Source organism: Aulonocara sp. 'chitande type north' Nkhata Bay, linkage group LG12 (assembly GCF_057382095.1).
Source record: "Aulonocara sp. 'chitande type north' Nkhata Bay isolate Kocher_YH1m ecotype deep benthic linkage group LG12, A_spYH_male_GT1.1, whole genome shotgun sequence".
In the NCBI taxonomy this organism is placed as follows: domain Eukaryota; kingdom Metazoa; phylum Chordata; class Actinopteri; order Cichliformes; family Cichlidae; genus Aulonocara; species Aulonocara sp. 'chitande type north' Nkhata Bay.
Genome location: NC_141355.1, coordinates 8268299 through 8290043, shown reverse-complemented (window position 1 = coordinate 8290043; position 21745 = coordinate 8268299). Strand labels below are relative to the sequence as shown.

The 21745-nt window shown below is 39.6% G+C and overlaps 1 pseudogene; it reads left to right on the top strand.

The window, feature by feature from the left end:
- The first annotated feature begins 187 nt into the window (after positions 1-187).
- Positions 188-21745, top strand: part of LOC147316885 (dynein axonemal heavy chain 5-like) — a 79240-nt pseudogene continuing 57682 nt past the window's right edge.

Genomic DNA, 21745 nt, shown 5'->3' with positions numbered 1-21745 from the left:
ATAAAAGAATCATTGCAGTTCTTGCTGGAAAAAACTACATTTTGTCCATACTTGGGTTATCTTTGTCTAATATTAAAATTAGTTTGAGGATCTGAAACACAAACTGAATGAACATCTTTTCTCCCCTCTTATTCACACATTTTCCCTGCATCTCTTCACATAAACCTCACTAAACACCTCAACGCAGATGGAGGATGCCAAAGTTGGCCTGCAAGCCTCTCTTCTGGTCAGATCTCCAGAAACTGGCGAGTTATTTGTGAACTTTGACCCAGAGATTCTGACGCAGATCAGAGAGGTGAACTGCATGACAAAGATGAATTTGGCAATCCCTCCCTTTGCTCTTCTACTGCTGCAAAAACAGGACGTCTTTAAGAAACACTACAATAGAATACAGGTGAGCATAGCACACAGTTGTAGCTAAAATTTCAAAAATGCATACAGTGAACAACCAAATGATCAAAGCTGCATGTAACTACAGGGAGTGCAGAATTATTAGGCAAATGAGTATTTTGTCCACATCATCCTCTTCATGCATGTTGTCTTACTCCAAGCTGTATAGGCTCGAAAGCCTACTACCAATTAAGCATATTAGGTGATGTGCATCCCTGTAATGAGAAGGGGTGTGGTCTAATGACATCAACACCCTATATCAGGTGTGCATAATTATTAGGCAACGTCCTTTCCTTTGGCAAAATGGGTCAAAAGAAGGACTTGACAGGCACAGAAAAGTCAAAAATAGTGAGATATCTTGCAGAGGGATGCAGCAGTCTCAAAATTGCAAAGCTTCTGAAGCGTGATCATCGAACAATCGAGCGTTTCATTCAAAATAGTCAACAGGGTCGCAAGAAGCGTGTGGAAAAACCAAGGCGCAAAATAACTGCCCATGAACTGAGAAAAGTCAAGCGTGCAGCTGCCAAGATGCCACTTGCCACCAGTTTGGCCATATTTCAGAGCTGCAACATCACTGGAGTGCCCAAAAGCACAAGGTGTGCAATACTCAGAGACATGGCCAAGGTAAGATAGGCTGAAAGAGGACCACCACTGAACAAGACACACAAGCTGAAACGTCAAGACTGGGCCAAGAAATATCTCAAGACTGGTTTTTCTAAGGTTTTATGGACTGATGAAATGAAAGTGAGTCTTGATGGGCCAGATGGATGGGCCCGTGGCTGGATTGGTAAAGGGCAGAGAGCTCCAGTCCGACTCAGACGCCAGCAAGGTGGAGGTGGAGTACTGGTTTGGGCTGGTATCATCAAAGATGAGCTTGTGGGGCCTTTTCGGGTTGAGGATGGAGTCAAGCTCAACTCCCAGTCCTACTGCCAGTTTCTGGAAGACACCTTCTTCAAGCAGTGGTACAGGAAGAAGTCTGCATCCTTCAAGAAAAACATGATTTTCATGCAGGACAATGCTCCATCACACGCGTCCAAGTACTCCACAGCGTGGCTGGCAAGAAAGGGTATAAAAGAAGAAAAACTAATGACATGGCCACCTTGTTCACCTGATCTGAACCCCATTGAGAACCTGTGGTCCATCATCAAATGTGAGATTTACAAGGAGGGAAAACAGTACACCTCTCTGAACAGTGTCTGGGAGGCTGTGGTTGCTGCTGCACGCAATGTTGATGGTGAACAGATCAAAACACTGACAGAATCCATGGATGGCAGGCTTTTGAGTGTCCTTGCAAAGAAAGGTGGCTATATTGGTCACTGATTTGTTTTTGTTTTGTTTTTGAATGTCAGAAATGTATATTTGTGAATGTGGAGATGTTATATTGGTTTCACTGGTAAAAATAAATAATTGAAATGGGTATATATTTGTTTTTGTTAAGTTGCCTAATAATTATGCACAGTAATAGTCACCTGCACACACAGATATCCCCCTAAAATAGCTAAAACTAAAAACAAACTAAAAACTACTTCCAAAAACATTCAGCTTTGATATTAATGAGTTTTTTGGGTTCATTGAGAACATGGTTGTTGTTCAATAATAAAATTATTCCTCAAAAATACAACTTGCCTAATAATTCTGCACTCCCTGTAGGAGTATAAAACATCCTGGAATTGTGTTTAAATTCCACACAGATTTTTAAAAATGACTAAAATCGACAAAAACCCATTTTATTGTCAACTGAAAAATTCAGTTCATCCCTTTTGTGTGATTGCAAAAATGCTCCAACATGCATCTATCTCATTTCAGCTGATGTTGAGCGAGAACACTAGAGTGCGTGCCAAGATTCAGAGTGTCTTTGAACAGCTGGCCATGCCACATGTAGCTAAGGTAAGTGGACCGACCCTCGGCTACCAAAACTAGCAATTGGGACATGGAATGTCACCTCTCTCATGGAGAAGGAGCCTGAGTTAGTGTGTGAGTGTTGAGAGGTAGCGGCTAGATATGGTGGATGTGAATGGCTTGGGCTCTGGAACTAGTCTCCTGGAGACGCGCCCTTGGTGCGAGGTGGCCGGCTGGGATTGGGAATCCTAGAGTGATTGACCGAACAGTAAAGGACAGTCAGGCACAGGTTAAAGTCCAAAAAAGTGTTTTTTATTTAACCCAAAAAATGAACTTTGGTAAAAATAAAAAAAATCAACATCTTGGGCAAGAGATCAAAGCAACTGAGCTTGACTCAAAGTTAGTTTTTGTCCCTACCCTCACCTGTGGTCATGAGCTTTGGGTAGTGGAGGAGGTGACTGGGGAGAGGGAGGTCTCAGCTTCTCTACTTAGGCTGCTGCCCCAAGACCCAGCCCCGGATAAGGGTAAGAAAATGGATGGATGGATGTGTCTGTGAAGGTTCTCAGTCATCGTAGTCTAAGGATGGATGGTTTCCCTCTGTTCTTTATCATGTCGATGTCAAATCCTTCATGTTGTGCGCGCTCCAGTTAGCTAAATTATGTTTGCCAGTGCTAGCTAATAAAGCTTTGTTTTGATTTTATATTTCTCTGCAAAGTCCTGCATTTCAGTCCAACCCAGCATCCCATGATCGAGCGTCATGTGATTACATAAAAGTTCAAAATAGGACTCATTTTATTTGATTTCATTTGATTTTATGTTTTTATTTTCAGTTGTCTCTAGTAAGTCAGAAGAACACACAAAAAAATGTTAGATCCTTTTTTATTGTTGCTTGGTTTCGTCATGAATCTTTTCTAAGCATTAAACTGGTGACAGGTATGAGACTGACTGTCACAGCAGGTTGCTTACAAAGTGCATCACCATCATCATACCATACATGACTTACTTGACAGGTGGATGAGGCTATACAACCGGGTTTGACCTCCCTCAACTGGACATCTCTGAATATTGACAAGTATCTCGACCGCATCGACAAAGTGTTGGGTAAGCAAAAAATGTAACGAGATCGATCCTGTACACGCTGACACGAGACATTCCTGCAACTCAGCACTGGCTGCGTGTGATTAATGGATTTATTGCATAGGTGGCTTTCTCACAAGTAACACTCATATATTCAATAGATTCTTTCTCTCTCTACACATTGTCTTTTTTTATACTGAATTGTCTGTTTATCACTGTTCTCTCCTTTGTTCAAACGCATAACAAGTTCCCCTTGATTTTTCCCTCTTTCCCTTATTTTTGGTGGGTTTGTGTCCCTCCCTTTCTCTTTTGTGTGGTTTTTTTTTGTCTGTTTAGCTGATCTTGAGTTGCTGATGGACAGAGTGAATGACCTGGTGGAGTTTAGAATAGAAGCAGTACTGCAGGAGATGAGCATATCCAACCTGTGTGTCCTGCCAGAGGATGAGCCTGTGACCTGTGAGGAGTTTGTTCAAACCACCAGGGTAAACGAAGACAAATAAAATAAAAGTATCCGCTGGGTTATTGTTGCTCTACTAAGTCTGTGTAACTATGCAGACATCTGAAAGATGCTATCAATATTTATTAAGTGGTTTTGGTAATTCTCACACATTTAAAATACTTTTTTCTGTATTTAAACATTATTTCTTATTCTAAAGATTAATTACATTGAACTGAACTGTATATCTGCATGTGTCTAGGACCTTTGCATAAGACAAGCCCAGAAAGTGAACATGAAGAGCTCACTGGTGGAGGAGGCAGCTAATGAACTGATCAACATGCTGCTAGAGTTTGACCACAATCAGAGAGAGGAGGTGGAGAAGTTTGAGGAAGAAAGCTGCACAGAGAGCAAGACCATAGACCACAATGACAGTGAAGGTATGCTGACAGTTTCCTTTCACGATCAAACACAATACAGTGTGATAATTATGATTCAATGCTGTAAGAGACAAGTTAAAAAAGGCAGTTCAAAGGTTTTTAAAGGAAAGGGGATTACCTTTTTTAGGACCTTGTTGTTTTTACTTTTATTATAATGCTGATTTATTCAAGGTGAAGTGTTGCTGAAGGTGTTCGTATTGACTGTAAACGTGTCACCTTCTTAGGTGATGACGAGCGTCTCTTCTCCAGAAACACGCTGCTACGTTCTGCTAGTGTTGGTCCTTCTTCTCCGTTGGTGAGGAGGAAGAAGAAGAGGGACTTGATGGAAGTGATGGAGCAGGAAGCCCAGGAGCTGCTGTCCTACTTCAACCACCGTAATGTGGATGCCTTGCTCAAAGTGACACGCAACACCCTTGAGCTGTTGCGCAAGCGCATACATACGTCCTCGCTCATACACTTCTCTGGTGCGTCTTGTTTAATTGTTTGCTATATTTCTGTAAAGGCCTAAAATATTTAAAATAAGCTCATAAAATGTCTATTCCAATACTTTATGTGTGTTACCCTTCTCTCCCTCTGAAGCTGCAAGTGACCCAACCAGCCATGGCAAAAGCAGCGATCACCATGCAATCTTCAGAGTAAACATGACCCTTTCCATCCCTAACATTGTCATGGTTCCAGCTTTGGAGGAGGTTCAACAGGCTCTAAACCGCGCTGTAGAGTGTGTAGTCAGTGTCAGCAAAGGAGTCAGCCAGTGGAGCAAAGAAAGGATATCTAAGGTGAATAAAGGAAAAATCAATTTGTGACATTTAGCTTGATAACTGTAATAAACTGTTAGAACTGCTCTTTTTAAACTAATATTGTCGTGGTCCAGCAGTGTACTAAATAAACCCGGAGGTTTTACATTCCCCTTTCCAGAGACAAATGAATGAAAGGCGAATGGCAGCACTGAAACAAGACAGCTCTGAGAGCGAAACAGAGGATGGAGCAACAACATACAGAAGCTTGGCTGGTAATAGAGAACATTATCACTTTCATAGCTTAACCTCAGACCTTCAACAGCTCCCAACTGTGTCAGCTCACTCATTTTTAAAATTTTAAGATTTGCTGTTTTCAGCATACAATTACAACTCGATTTTACAGCTCAGCAGAGCAAGCAAATATCTGACCAGGGGCAGAAACACATAATATTGCTTGGGGAGGAAAATATTCAAGAATTTCATATTTAATGCAAATTAAATACATATTTAATTAGAAAGCGGCAGGGATAATCAATTTCCACTATGAAAAGCACATTTTACTTTTAGAAATTATATATACAGAGAGAGAAAAACTAAATGGAAGTAATTCCATTATTAACATGTTCTCTTGTAAAAAGACCTGTAACATATAATTGTTTTAAAAGCCCAGAAGTTAATATTTGGAAGAATAATGTCCATCATTTCTGCTCAATGTGTTTTCTGTGAAATTCTGTCATTTTCAGATGGCAGTACCTCAGACATGTCAGCTTCTATGATCCAGGCCATCCCGTTCCAAGCCAGAAATTACTACAAGAGTGTGTCTGAGAACAAGGAAATAGCCAAGCTAATCTCTGTACTTAGCACCTCTATCACCTCCAGTAAAAAGGTACATGGCACTTAATTAAGCTATTTTTTATATGAAACTAATCCAAACTTAGCTGTCTTTTATTAAATCATGCCATACACTTTTTATATTTCTTTATCCCACATTTACAACAGATATTTTCATCTATATTTCTGTATATTTAATGAATATAAATGTCTTTTATTTTTCTATAAGTGCACTTCATTTCATATTCTCCTGTTGATATTAATGTGCAGGAAGTGGTGACCGCTCTACATCACTTTAGCCGTTACCATCACATCTGGAGGAAAGACCGTGAAGAGACCATGAGGAAGTACGTTGAAATGTATGGTTTCTATATAAATCTGCTTATCTGACATCGCACTAGTGCTATTTTTGTTTGTGTTTTGAACAGATTTATCGAGGGGAGTCCCTTGTTATCGGAGTTTGAGAGCCAGATTCTTTTCTATCGAGATCTAGAGCTGGAAGTAAACTCTGAACCAGAGTATATTGCTGTAGGAGCCTTGGCGCTATTCACAGGTCTTATTAAGTTACAAATTTAAAACCGGCATGAATGAGATTTTTGAGATTTTCAGCAAGTTAAATGATGCTCTCTGCATGCTCATATTACTTCCTGCCAGCACCCTTAAAGATGTCCCTCTCTGCTGAAATCAAGAATTGGATGGTGGACTACGGACTTTACTGTAACAGGAAATGTCGCTCAGAGATGGAGCACATTTTTGCTTTTGTAGATGAAGCAGGAAAGAAACTGAATCGACAGATCAAAGACCTGGATGATATTCGTATTGCCATGGCCGCACTGAAGGAGATCAGAGAGCACCAGATATCTATTGATTTTCAAGTTGGGCCCATAGAGGTAAACCACAGCATCACATATTTATCGAAGCTCTTTTTATACACACAAATACACACAGTGGGAAAGAGACATTTTTAGCTGTTTGACTTTATGAGTCTGTACAAGAAGCTCAGAAAGAAATAATTACACATTTGCACATTCTAGTTTTTGTCAGGTGGAAGACTTAGTATCTTATTTTTCCTCACAGGAGTCCTATGCCATGCTCCATAAGTATGAACTGTCAGTGGCTAAAGAGGAGGCTGAAAAAGTGGATACTCTGCGCTACACTTGGGAAAAGCTCTTGTCCCGGAGCACAGAGGTGCAGAACGAGCTGGTCGCCTTGCAGCCAAACTTCAGAGAAGAACTGGTCAGCAATGTGGAGACCTTTCTGGAAGACTGCCAACACTTTTATCAAGATTATGAAAAGGTAAAGTATCTATGGCTGTTTGCTCTGTTTCAATTAAACTTTTTATTTTAATTCAACAAATAAATGCTCAGTTAATTACAGTTAAGGTTAGTTTTAATAATAGCTACTAAAATGACACTTTTCCCTCTCTGTTTAAGGATGGTCCCATGGTTGTGGGACTTGCACCCCAAGATGCCAGTGACCGGCTGATCATGTTCCAGGTTGGTTAGTGATTAATTATTTTGTCTCTCTGTCAGTTAGTAAATATTTAGATCCTGCATTGACCTGATGCCTCAGAAAAGTAGTTACTTGAAACTGATGTTAAAAGAGCTATTATATTTTTATTATTATTATTACTATTATTATACTGTTACAGTTTCTATTTCATGGTTAGCAAAAGACAGATTTTTTTATTCTGTATAAATTATACTCAGATAATTGCAAATGTTTTACCTCAAATGTGTAATGTTTTAAAGTCCATCAGAGCGTAAGCTGTACCTAATCGTAGCTCTTCTCCTCTTCAGAATCGATTTGACAACCTGTTCAGGAAGTACATCACTTACACGGGAGGCGAAGAGCTCTTTGGACTTCCTGTTACCCAGCATCCTCAGCTATTGGAGATTAGGAAGCAACTGGCTCTGCTGCAGAAGTTGTACGGCCTTTACAACAATGTCATCGATACAGTTAATGGCTACTATGATATCCTCTGGGCTGACATCTGCATCGAGAAGATTAATAATGAGCTGCTCGACTTTCAGACGAGGTTTGGCAATTTATTTGTTTGTTTTTTATTCAAGCAACTGTTGAACTCTTTTAACTGTAGATGTAGTAACATGAGCTTAAAATATGTTAATGAAGAAGGAGACGTTTTCAGGAAAGAAGCTGAACTGGAAACAAACAAAACTGACTATGTGAGAAAATAACCTTCTCATACTGTGTAATCAAGCCCTCTCATTACTGCAGGAATTGGTGACATCACAAAGAGAAAAAAAAAAAAGCAGAATTAAATTAAATGATTTTCATTAGTCCATCCATAAACATCACTCTTATTTTCAGGCATTAAAGAAACTGCTTCCTCTCACTTGCTACAATATGGAAACTTGTTTCGAGATGTTATAATTTCGAAATACTAACCCAAAAGTTTTACATAACAACAAAAAAAGTTGTTTTTTTTTCCAGTGGCAGAAACAAAGCTTCCTGTTCTTCATCAACACTGCATTAATATTTCAGTCTCACAATGCAAAGCTAATCTTTGCCCTTTATGTGGTCACATTTGTCCAGCATGTGTCAAATGGACACTGAAGGGGAAAGAGGCTAATAGGCTACAGGCTAGTTTATTTTACCTAAAGAAATTAAGAACAAGTTTTAATATAGCTGGAAGGGATTACTTGACAATGAAAATCTAGATAAACATTAGAAGCAGTCAGAAGGAAAATATAGAGCTATAGTCAGAGCTGAAGAAGAGAGGATATTTGTTTCCTCTGGCAGAAATGTCAGCTATCTGTTGTGGAGGTGTTGATTTGGTTGAGTGAAGCTATGAACAGACACTGATGCATGAACTTTTGCTCTGTGCTAGTAAGGAAGGATACTCAACAAGTTGTCCAATCCAATGACTCTTGTAGCGTTAATACCAAACTTGAAGTGTGTTGTAATACTTTTCCTTTAACAAACAAAATGTCAACTATACATCTAATCTAGTTCATGTCAACTTTACTTGACTTCAGCAAAGCTAAAGTGTAGTTTAGAAAGAAGACAATAAATATGAGTTTGACTGTCACGTCCTGTGAACTACCAGGTGTCGAAAACTGCCTCGTGCTCTGAAAGAGTGGCAGGCCTTTCAGGATCTGAAGAAAACGATTGATGAATTCAGTGAGTGCTGCCCCCTGCTGGAACTCATGACTAACAAAGCAATGATGGCCCGGCACTGGAAGAGGATAACGGAGGTTAGTGAAACATGGCCACTGGTGTAGCACTGCAACTGAATGTTATTGACTGAAATCAAGTCATCACCAGAACCTAATGATAATGATAATAGCTGTAATTTGTCCTGTTTTGTATCCAGGTGACTGGCCATACCTTTGAGGTGGAAACTGATACATTCAAGCTGCGTAACATAATGGAGGCTCCTCTACTCAAGTATAAAGAAGAGATTGAGGTACAAACGAATCATTAGCTGCTAATTCAATGTGTTTTCTTTTTTATTTGATATAATAAATTCCAAATAAAATACAAGTTTGGAAAATTGTTTGGAGGAAATGAAAACATTTAAAAAGTTTAAAGAGTAATATATTGAATTAACTGATAGGTGGTCCTGTTCAGTGCAAACACCAATCCTGTTTTTTCAGTGCATATGCATCTGTTTGCCATCAGCATTTTTATTGCTAACATTTAAAAACATTTGGGGGGCGGGATTCTTGTGCAGGATATCTGCATCAGTGCTGTGAAAGAGCGTGATATTGAACAAAAGCTGAAGCAAGTGATCGCTGAGTGGGACAACAAGACTTTTACATTTGCCAGTTTTAAGACCCGTGGGGAGTTGCTGCTGAGAGGAGACAGCACATCAGAGATCATTGCCAGCATGGAGGATAGCCTAATGATCTTGGGATCCCTTATGAGCAACCGGTACGGCAGTGTTGAGTGTCATTATCATTAGTGTCGGTAGTGATGATCTTCTTCCACAGCTGTGGGAAATCTAGACATTAGACGAGCCACACACAGGTGTGCGTCCCTAAGTAAGGCGAACGTGAAGATTTACCTTCTTTTTCAGGTACAACACCCCATTTAAAGGCCAGATTCAGAAGTGGGTTCAGAATCTCTCCAACACCACTGATATTATCGAGCACTGGATGACTGTCCAGAACCTGTGGATCTATCTGGAGGCTGTGTTTGTGGGTGGAGATATCGCCAAACAGTTGCCTAAGGTGAACAACATTTCAGGATGTGATTCATATTGGTTATCAGGCTTAAACATGGACTCCAAATGCAGTTTAAAAGGCAATTTCAGTTTAAAAGGCAAACAAGTGAACTGAACTGAAATTACTCATTTGCAGTTACACAATTTACATAAAAAAATTCTATCTTTACATCATTATCAGATTTCTGGACAATATTCTGGGTGTTTAGGTGCAGTAGTGCATTAATGTGCCAGGCGTTGAGTTTCTTTTATTTTCATTTTCAAAAATTATATTTCAGTCTCTTGAGCAAAATAAATCACTGGTCCAGGCAATGTTTTCAGGCCACAGTGTTTTGACATTTAAAAGAAGAAGAAATAATAGTGAAATGTTGCCTTTGTAAGATTGTTTTACGAGCTTAATTCTAAAATCAGCGCCAAACAGCGTCCAAGCATTTAAAAGAAATAACCAAATACAAAATAAAATAATAAAACAGTCAAACAGTGATCATGAGATAATTGACTAACTCAATCTTTTTAGGAAGCAAAGCGTTTCTCTAACATTGATAAGTCATGGGTGAAGATCATGATGCGAGCCCATGAAATGCCCAATGTGGTACAGTCATGCGTGGGGGATGAGACCATGGGACAGCTGCTTCCACATCTCCTCGAACAGCTGGAGATCTGTCAGAAGTCTCTAACAGGGTGAGTAGAAAAAACTTAAAACACCACCATGGCCCTTATTTTTAGGTTCTAATGAACTTAACCACCAAAAGAAAGGTAGAAGATTTTAAACGATAATCAGTAGTGAGGGTAAGTGAAGTGACTGATTTCCTTTTTTATGCTGTACAGTTAACTATCTGGTTTATTGTATTGTCTGTCAGATGATACTTTGTATTGATTTTTTTAAAATTATGTGGTCAAACAGTTATCTGGAGAAGAAGCGTCTGCTGTTTCCTCGTTTCTTCTTTGTCTCTGATCCTGCCCTGCTGGAGATCCTGGGCCAGGCCTCTGACTCCCACACCATCCAGGCCCACCTTCTCAATGTCTTTGACAATATCAAGTGTGTCCAGTTTCATGAAAAGGTGGATTATGTTCTTTTTTTGTTGTTTATCTTAAACACTTAACCTTCTGAAAAATATGTGATTGTAACATGAAAGTAATAAAATATAATAGCTGCTTTAATGTCAAATTGAATGAACTAATCAGAGTAATGTAGAATTTGAAAAATATACTTTTTATAAGAAAAATAACTTCATCATTGTAGTTATAATAATCGATCTAATCAGTGTTGCCTTTCACAGATATATGACCGCATTCTGGCCGTGTCATCACGCGAGGGAGAGACTGTGGAGCTGGATCGTCCCGTCACAGCTGAAGGGAACGTGGAGGTGTGGCTCAATGCTCTGCTGAAAGAATCCCAGAGGTCTTTGCACCTTGTGATCAGACAAGCTGCTCTGGCTATCCAGGACTCTGGCTTCCAGCTAATTGACTTCCTCAACTCCTTCCCATCTCAAGTAAGTCATTGTCCAAATCCAGGAACTAATCCGCAAACGTTTTAAAACATTGATTCGACCACAACTGGCTATCCTTGTGGAGCAAGGACGGCGCTGCTCAAAAACAGAAACCTGTGTAGCCTAAAGAGGCAATCTACTATGAACATTGTAATAAACTCCAAAATAAATTCTAAAGAAAGTTGGGATGCTCCAAAATGTAAGTTAAAATAGGATGCAATGATTCGCAAGTCTTATAAACCCATATAATAAATCTAGCAAATGTTTAAAACTGAGAAAACTATTTTGAGATAAAATATTGGCTCATTTTGAATTTAATGACTACAACGACAGCCAACAAGAGTCTGGATAAATTAGTGGTAGTAAAAAAAACAGCTGGAACATTTTGCAACTAATTAGGATATCTGGCAACAGCTCAGTAATATGAGTGGATATAAATAGAGCATGTTAGATGAAAGAATTGGGCTGAGTTTCACTAATCTGCAAAAAACTAAAATTGTAGAACAATTACAGAATGATGTTCTTTAGTGTAAAATTGCAAATATGAATTTCCCGTCATCTACGTTACGTGATATCAAAAGATTTCAAGTATCTGGAGAAATCTCTGTGTGCAAGGCTGAAAATCAATATTGGATGCCTGTGAGCTTCAGACCCTCAGGCAGCACTGCATTACAAACAGACCTGATTCTGTCATGGAAATCACTGCATGGGCTCAGGAACACCTCCAGAAAATCAATGTGTGGGAGCACAGTTTGCTGTACAGGCTAAAGCTCTATGCTGCAAAGAAAAAGCCATGTGTGAACATGATCCAGAATCACCGTTATATTCTCTGGACCAGAGGTCATTTAACACTGACTGAGCCAATGTGGAAAACTTTTTATACAACATGGAGACCACATCCTCACGCAATCTGTCTTTTTCTGCTCTCTCTCATGGTATGGGGGTGCATTAGTGCCTATGAAACTGGCAGCTTCCACATCTGGATAGATACCACCATTGCTGAAAAGTATCTAAATGTTTTAGAGCAAAATATGCTCCAATCCAGTCATGTCCCTGTCTTTTTCAGGGAACAACCTGCATATTTCAGCTAAATCGCATACTTTGTAGAAGGATACTCTGGGTTTTTAACTGCCTTACATCAGTCCAGACTGTTCACCACCTGGAAACATCCTGTGTCAGAATAGAACTGGGCAATATTCCTTACCCACGTACAGTTGCTGGTCTCCCCAGTTCCCAGATGTTTACTGACTGTTGTTAAAAGTGAACAAGTATTTTTTTTTTTTCTTAAAAGGGTGTGTTTTCTATAAGTATTTGTTATTGTTTCTATGTTCTGTTGTGACTAAAATATGGGTTATTGAGATTTGCAAATCATTGCGTTCTGTTTTTATTTATATTGTACTCAGCATCCCAACTTTTGGGAATTGGGACTGTTATTTTCTCTGTAAATCTTGGGGTGTGGTACTAAACTGCTATAGTATTCCTTCATCAAAACAATAGTTAGATTTCTAAGGTCATCGGTACATTTGACCATTTTGATGTGTTTTGTTTTTTGCACATTAATGTAGGTGGGGTTACTGGGTATTCAGATGATTTGGACAAGGGACTCAGAAGAAGCTCTGACCAATGCCCGATACGATCGTCGCATCATGTCCAAAACCAACCAGTTCTTCCTGGATCTCCTTAACACCCTGATTGACATGACCACAAGAGACTTGGAGGCTGTGGAGAGGACCAAGTATGAGACCCTCATCACTATTCATGTCCACCAGAGGGACATATTTGATGAACTGGTGAGTATGTTGATCATTCGGTGAAAAGAGGCCAGAGACATCCGAGCTGGGATCAGTTAGACTGACGCTGAACTGTGCACATGAACGCTTTGCAATTTCTGTTCAAGATTAGAATCTCCGGCTCAAAATAGCAACCACTCTGTAAACTGTGTTTGATATTCAGACTCCCAAGGGCTGCCATGTCAGAATACAAAATGTTGTTTACTGCAGCGAGTAAATTCTGTCGAAAGTAGTCAGAGGGGTTTTAATGGCAGTCAAGTAATATTTAAAGTCACGACTGTGTTTGAATCTCCACTTAAGGCAGAATAAGCATGTTGCTGAACCCCAAGGTTAATAGAAGCAGTTTGAAGAAACTTTATTTGGATGTGTTTTTTCAGTTCTTTCTAAAATCATTTGTATTTATTTAGCTCATACCATTAATTTGTCCTGCTCATGTTCCTTTGTCCTGTTTGTTTCTAAACACATTTTTGCCTCACCTTATTTCCTCTCCAATAATATATCACACTGCTACTTTTCTACCCCCACTGTATTTTTTCTCACACATATTCTGCTTTTTATCTCTTCTATTCATTACTATTCTAATTCATTTTGTACTTTTTCCCATTTGCATCATTTTAACTTGCTGGACTTTTCTCTTCCCTCCTTTTCACTCTCCCCTATCCTTTACCTTCCTTTCTTCCCATTTCACTTCATGACCTCTTCGTTCATCCTCCACTTTCTTGCTTCTCTTCTCTTTCCACCCTTTTAATGTTACCCTCCTGTCACCGAAATCCCTCCTCACACATCCCGCCCTTCCACCTTTCTTCCCCTCTTTTATCTGGCTTTCATCTCTCTTTTCAAATAATCTTCTGAGTGGTGCCCTTCAATTTCTTATTCTTCACATGCCATCTCCCTTCTCCCTTCACTTCTGTTTCCATCCCCTTGTCTCCTTCTGCCCTCTCTTTCCCTCTTTCCCTGTCTCTTATCGCTACCCTTTCTCCACCTAGTGCCGGTTGCATGTCAAAAGCTCCAGTGACTTTGAATGGCTGAAGCAGTGCCGTTTCTACTTCAATGAGGACTCAGACAAGATGATCATCAACATTACAGATGTGGGCTTTGTCTACCAGAATGAATTCTTGGGGTGTACCGAAAGGCTTGTCATTACACCTTTGACGGACAGGTAAAGCAGACATACGTCAGTAAAATGTATCATAATGGCAAAAGTCATATGCACACACACTAATAAGAAAATAAAGGAAAAAAACAGCAGTATAACTTTTCTTTTTTGCAGTTTAAACAAAGACAGTGTAACCTTGGAGTGACTGTACAGAAAACGTGACCCTGCCTTTGTAACTAAGTCAGAAATGCATGCTGCATCATGCATCAGTTATTTTAGGAACCCACTCTAGATTTATGCTGAAAACTTGACCGTGATTGTTCGTTGTAATGTCAAGTTTCATGAAATGGATTAAACTTTCTGTGGTTGACTAATGACTGGATTTGTAAAGCAAAGAAAAAAAGACAACTCGGGGACTGTGAGGATGAGAAATTAGAAAGCAGGATGAAGCAGGATGAAGCAGTCTTACACAGCGATCATCACATCTGTAACTAACAGGCGATATGAATGACAGAAAGAAAAGGAAAGAGGATCAGACAGAGTGAGGGAGACAGCAGTCCAACAACAAGAAGTGTCTTAGTAACAGACACAGAGGGTAAAATATGAGAAGAGACAAGGAGGGAAAAAAAGATGAGGAGAGACAAGGAGGAGATGTGAGAGGACAGCACTAGGGAGGGAGTTACCATCTAACATCAGACAGCAGCTCTCCAAAAAAGTGGCATGCTGGCCTTATGGCTAGAGGCGCCAAGACAGCTCTGCTTTTCCATCATTTTCTCATGCTGTCTTTCTTCTTTGTTTTGCTTGCTATCATTGTCCTACCTCCTCGCTGCCACCACATCACGTTAAAAAAGGGAAAGGTGCAAGTGGTCCTAAATTGTGGCAAAAAAGATGTTGGGATGAAAAAAGTAAATCTGGTTACGGAGTGGTCAGAATTAATCTGTATCTGCTGAAGGAGAGAAAATATGTCAGTATCCCAGCTTTACCATGATTTTTACCCCGAGGTCAGTCATTGTAATGAAGATGGAGACCAGTGACCAGAGGGCTAGGTCCTGTTGTCAGTCATCCTGATTGCTGATGTGTCCTTGAGCAAATCGCTGAATCCCCATCAGCTTCAGGGGCAGGGTTCTAAAGCTTAATCCTTGAACCTTGTGGAGAATGAGATCACGTTCATTTGTGGTCATTTTGAGTATGGATATTATTAGCTTATGAATTTATGAAATGATTCATGATTTATGAAATTAGATTGTTATTATGTTTGTGTGTCTACAATTGGACAGGTGTTACATCACTTTAGCCCAAGCTCTTGGTATGAGTATGGGTGGAGCACCTGCTGGTCCAGCTGGAACAGGTATGAAAATTAGTCACACAGTATCTATCTATTTTTTGGAAATTACATTGAATCAAAAAGAAAATGCAACATTTTATAGGAATGAAAACCTAGAACTGGTATGCAAAACTTATGATTTCGGAATGGGACAGACATGTTAAAAAGCTGTTCCAAGGTTTGCCAAGTGTTAAAGTAATTGAATTTAACCATTTTAAATATAGATAATTTACCCTTCTAGACTCTATACAACTCAGGTCATTTAAATGAAGAATCAAACAACACAGCTATCTCAGTCGGGAACGGCTTCATTACAGAGTTAGCTTTGATCGTTTCTATTATGAGATCATTTGTTGTCAGGTTTTCTATCAGCATACAAATGGTTGCATTTCAGTTTAGGCTGTGAAAATGTTGCCTTTTGTTATCAGGAAAGACCGAGACCATAAAAGACATGGGTCGCTGTTTGGGAAAGTACGTTGTGGTCTTCAACTGCTCTGACCAGATGGACTTCAGAGGCTTGGGGAGAATATTTAAAGGTGAGAATCACTAAGTAAAGTCATGCTATAAGTGTCATGATAGACTGTGTGGCAAGCAGGAAGTACGTACCAATTGCAGAACTCATGAGACAGAATCAACTTAAAGAGGCAGCGTTTATTGCTGGGAGGCTTTACATAAAGATTAAACTTCACAAAAAACAAACCAAAACCCCAAACTAGAAAACTCGAAACTAAACTGGACACTTGAGTCTAAAAACTAAGAAGCACAAACTAGGAAAACAAACCAGGACTGGGAACTAGAATTTCCTCAGGAATTCGGAGGGGAAAAAACAGACAGCATGGTGAGGGTACGACATGACACAGAGCAAGGAAAACATAGGACTGGAGCAATCAAGGAACGGGAGACAGGAGGGAAACACAGCTCGGGGAGAAATCAGAGCTAACGAGACAAGGTGAAGCAAAACCAGACACACTGGAAGCACAACAGGCACAGAGACACAGACTTGACACTGAACATAGGGACACGGGAACAAGAACTAGAAATCACAGAGCAACAAACTAGAGAGCTAGAAATACTGAGACAGAAACCAAAACACTAACAGTGATAACCATGATGAACTCAAAGATCAAAAACACAACAAAACTCAAAACACTGGGTCACCGACCCAGGACCGTGACAATAAATATATACCCAGAAAGAAGTTTAAGGGTTTGAGTTATCAGGTTATAGGCCTGTGGGTTTTTTTTTTTGCTAATAAATCATAACAATACAGATAAAAAAAAACAACAATCACACAATATGTAATGTCAGATATCTTATTTGTTTGCAGCGGACGGACCATAGCTCTGTGTTTATGTGATTTACCAGGTCTGGCTCAGTCTGGTTCGTGGGGCTGTTTTGACGAGTTCAACCGCATCGACCTCCCAGTTCTTTCTGTGGCAGCCCAGCAGATCGCGATAGTTCTCACCTGCAAGAAGGAACGTCGCAAAAATTTTGTCTTCACAGATGGAGACAATGTGGACATGAACCCAGAGTTTGGCATCTTCCTTACCATGGTTAGTGATGGAAGTAGAACAAGACTGCTAATATCTATTTGACTGGTCAGAGGAAATATCTAAAGGAGGCAGTTCTTAACATCAGTAAATGACACCTTAGTTAACAGAATGAATATTGAAGTGTATGAACTGTATCTGTTTCAGATGGTGCCTGGACATGCTGTGCATGCATGGACATCAATATTTACTCTTGGCTGTTAGATTTATCGCATAATGATTCCTTTTTTTTTAAAGCAAAATTTTTAATCTTGAAAACTGAAATGAATCACAAATAACACTAAAATGGAATTGAACTCTAACATGTAATATTTTATAAGTCAGTTTTTGAATTAAACTTTGGGCTCTGCCTGCTATTTCATGTGATTTATTTCTTAGAGTAATAGTTAAATCGCTTTATCTCCTTGCCTCATTTGCTGTCCTGAGGCAAGTCATTAAACATAACAGTGGAATAATTCCTCCCTGTGGCGAGAGGGGTCAGAGATCATTTTCCTCTTTTTTATTCTGTGTGTGTGTGTGTGTGTGTGTGTGTGTGTGTGTGTGTGTGTGTGTGTGTGTGTGTGTGTGTGTGTGTGTGTGTGTGTACATTAGTATAGACAAGCTTTGTGAAACAGGCTGTGTCTGTAGGCTGTGTCTGCTGAAGTTGAAGGATAGCGTTTGTGATGAAGATGAACTACATTCCAGTATAAACTTCATCCATTTAGTTTCATTGTTGTTGCATTCTAGTCTGTCATCTAAATCAGCGGTCTCCAACCTTTTTTGCGCCACGGACCGGTTTATGCCCAACAATATTTTCACGGACCGGCCTTTAAGGTGTCGCGGAAAAATACAACAAAATAAAACTAGTACCGCTACTGAAAAATAGAAGAGTTATTCATAACACACGTGAAAAGACCCAGGAAAACTGAGTTAACGATAAAAACGATAACAAAATAACGCAGAAAACCGATAAAAACCCTGAAAACCATACATTTCACACCTGAGCCTCAACTCTCGCGGCCCGGTACCAAACGACTCATGGACCGGTACCGGTCCGAGGCCCGGGGACCACTGATCTAAATTTCTAATGCAGTAGAATGGGCAATGTAGCATTTACTCCTAATTATCATTAAATGTTTTATTTCTGTTTTACTCCATTAATATCTTTTTTTTTGTTATTCTCCATGTAATCAGAATCCAGGTTATGCAGGTCGTCAGGAGCTTCCTGAAAACCTGAAGATCAACTTCCGCTCCGTGGCCATGATGGTTCCAGACCGTCAAATCATTATTAGGGTAAAACTGGCCAGTTGTGGGTTTATCGACAACATGGAGCTTGCACGCAAATTCTTCACGCTTTACAAGCTGTGCGAGGAGCAACTGTCCAAGCAGGTATAAAAATTGAAGATCTTCCTTTTAACCTTGCAGTAACAAGTGGAAAGTGGTAGAACTTGCACTGAGTGTGGGAGCATAAACAAGCTGCAGCTAAAAATGCATAAAAAGTCTTACTGACACACAGGCTGCTGAAAATAGAGTGTGATGCTTGTAGGAATGGGGTCAGAAAAGGAGTTAGTTTGGAGGAGGTATCATTGTCACATGACTTAACAACAAGGTTGCACGGGTTTCCATTAATGTGAATGAAACTAAAATGATATTTATGAATGTTCAGGTTCACTATGATTTTGGCCTGCGCAACATTCTGTCAGTTCTGCGAACTCTGGGAGCAGCCAAGCGAGCCAACCCCAGTGATACAGAGTCTACCATTGTCATGAGGGTTCTAAGGGACATGAACCTTTCAAAACTGGTAAGTCTACAATGTACACAATAGGGCATCAAAAAGATAACCATGCTGATATTTCATGTTTTCACTGGGTTTTGCAAATTTGTGTGCACATGCGTTTAGATCGATGAGGATGAGCCACTTTTTCTGAGCTTGATTGAAGACCTCTTCCCGGGCATCCAACTTGACAAAGCGGGCTACCCTGAACTAGAAGCTGCCATTGACAAACAGGTAGGAGAGTTTGGAGAATGGATTTATCTGTTATTGACGAGGAGAGTGAAAATCCACAGTAACACCAAGTTTGCAAGATGGGGGGAACAGGAAGGGGAAACAATGGAAAGAGGCAGAAAGAGAAATGCGAAGGCTGAGTAAGACGGTCCAAAAGCCTAATGGAGAGTGAGGCCGCCGTATTTGTCATGTCAGACCTCAGGACAGGACATCGAGAAGGATACAAATAGTGGCATTTATTATTTGTAAAGGACCTAACCCGAGGACTTGTGAAAAACAGTGCAGGAAGGGAGAGATGCAATTAAAAGTTGGAACTTTTAGATTTTATGCTGTTTTGTTGCTGATCAGTTAAGCAAGTGCATTTGATAGTATTAGTTTAGTTTTTCATATATTGCTTCTGCATTTTGGCTTCATTTTTTTAATTAAAAAAAAAAAGATGTTTTGATGTGTGAAACCTTAAAATTGACTGAAGGTGTGCTTTCTTTTTACCACGACTGTATACTAAGTTATTATACTTGTAAATACAGTAAAAGCATTATTGTTACAAAAATAGCTGGAATTGTAACTACTTTGTTTCTTCAGGTGGAGGATGCAGGCCTAATCAACCATCCTCCTTGGAAGCTAAAGGTCATCCGAGACTCAAAGAGTCCGACATGGCATGATGGCCCTGGGGCCCAGTGGGGCTGGAAAGACAACTTGTATACACACGCTTATGAAAGCTATGACAGGTAGGATTTAGTGTATTTTGTCGCATGTGAGCTTAAAGAAAAAGACACCAACTTGTGGTAAGCTTGTTTTGAATCTATTGTACTGTAGACACGAATATGTGAACAGAATAACCGAAGAAATATACTCATACTGGGACGAGATATCTATTTAATTTATGGGGTATCTTATTAAATCTACATATTTTTAGGGTAATATTGTTACTTTTGTGACCTTGTCATGTGTTTAATATAATTATTGCTCCATTAAAGTATTATATTATCCATTATATTAACTTTAGGAAAACAGAACATGTTTCTGCTAATATCTAATTTTCTTCCAGAATGTGGTCATTCTCACAGAGAGATGCGCATGAACCCCAAAGCCATTACTGCACCTCAGATGTTTGGCAGACTAGATGTGGCCACAAATGACTGGACTGATGGCATCTTCTCTACACTGTGGAGGAAAACACTGAGAGCAAAGAAAGGTCCAAAAAGTTTCTTATTGTGCACATATGTCACACTTGGGTATTAATAAAGCAAAAAATCATTGGTAAACATTGTTTTCCATGAGAACTTTGACAAACCAGTTCAAGTAGGTTATTGCAATTAAGTATTAATACGTTGGGACAACGTTGGAAGGTTCAAAGGAAACAAAGCTCTGTTTAATCTTCCTATTTAGTTCTAAGCTTACACGGATAATTAAAAATGTCTGCGGGCAATTGCGTATGCATTCCATGTTTGCTTTTATGCGTCTAAGTACACATCTCATCTATTAATTACTTGTTCTGATGGTGTTTTGCATATCTATGAGTGGGGTGTTCTCTGCGTATTTGCATTATTTTCCTGCTGCTACTTCCTGTTCATTTGCAGAGCTTGCTACTTTGGACAGAGTGAATTCCAGTGTAGAAAAGTAGATGTGGCAATGTGACAGGGCAGCAGCTCCTGGGTCAAGTAGATATTCCTCAAAGAAAAGAAGTACTTTGTGAAAACAGCTGTGTGCTGTCCACGCTCATTGTGTTTTAACTGATGCAGAAACAGCCTTGTGTGTATCATCTGGTAACTTCTGTGTAAAACACGTGCTCATGTAGTAGTCATATTCAAAGGAACTGATTTCTCAGCATTTAGAGTGTAAACCACATTCAAACAGCAGCTTTATCGTGCGATATTGCCTGAACGTCAGACAACGTCAGCCTTTTGCTTGTTTCAGACGCAATTTGTCTTTTGTGTTTCTGTTTTTGGATGTTTTCCAACTGGGAGGAGAGCGAGGAGAAACGGATTTCTTTGTTCATATTTAAAATTCCACAAAATAAATGACTCAGTTGTTGTTTTTCTTGCAAACTGATAGCTCATGATTGCTGGTTAGCCAAGAAAACATTTTGAACTCTTTTGTCTGCACTAAATTCATATTCAGAAATGTAGCTCATTTTTGCTTGAGGGTGACAGCACAAGGTCTTCATACCACCTCATTTTCGTAATCATGTAAACAAACACTTTGTTTCCCTCACAGGAGAGCACATCTGGATAGTGCTGGATGGGCCAGTTGACGCCATCTGGATTGAAAACCTAAATTCAGTTTTGGATGACAACAGAACTCTTACACTCGCAAATGGAGACCGAATACCAATGGCTCCCAACTGCAAGGTGGTATTTGAGCCGCATAACATCGACAATGCCTCTCCAGCCACCGTCTCACGCAATGGCATGGTGTTCATGAGCTCCTCTGTGCTCACCTGGATCCCCATACTAGAGGTGAAAAACCGGTTGTAATTATTTTTGTTTCATTTCGTAAAAGTTTGAAATCAAGGTATATTAAGGCAATATTTACTTGTGAATCATATAATTTAAAACCTGTGCACTGCATG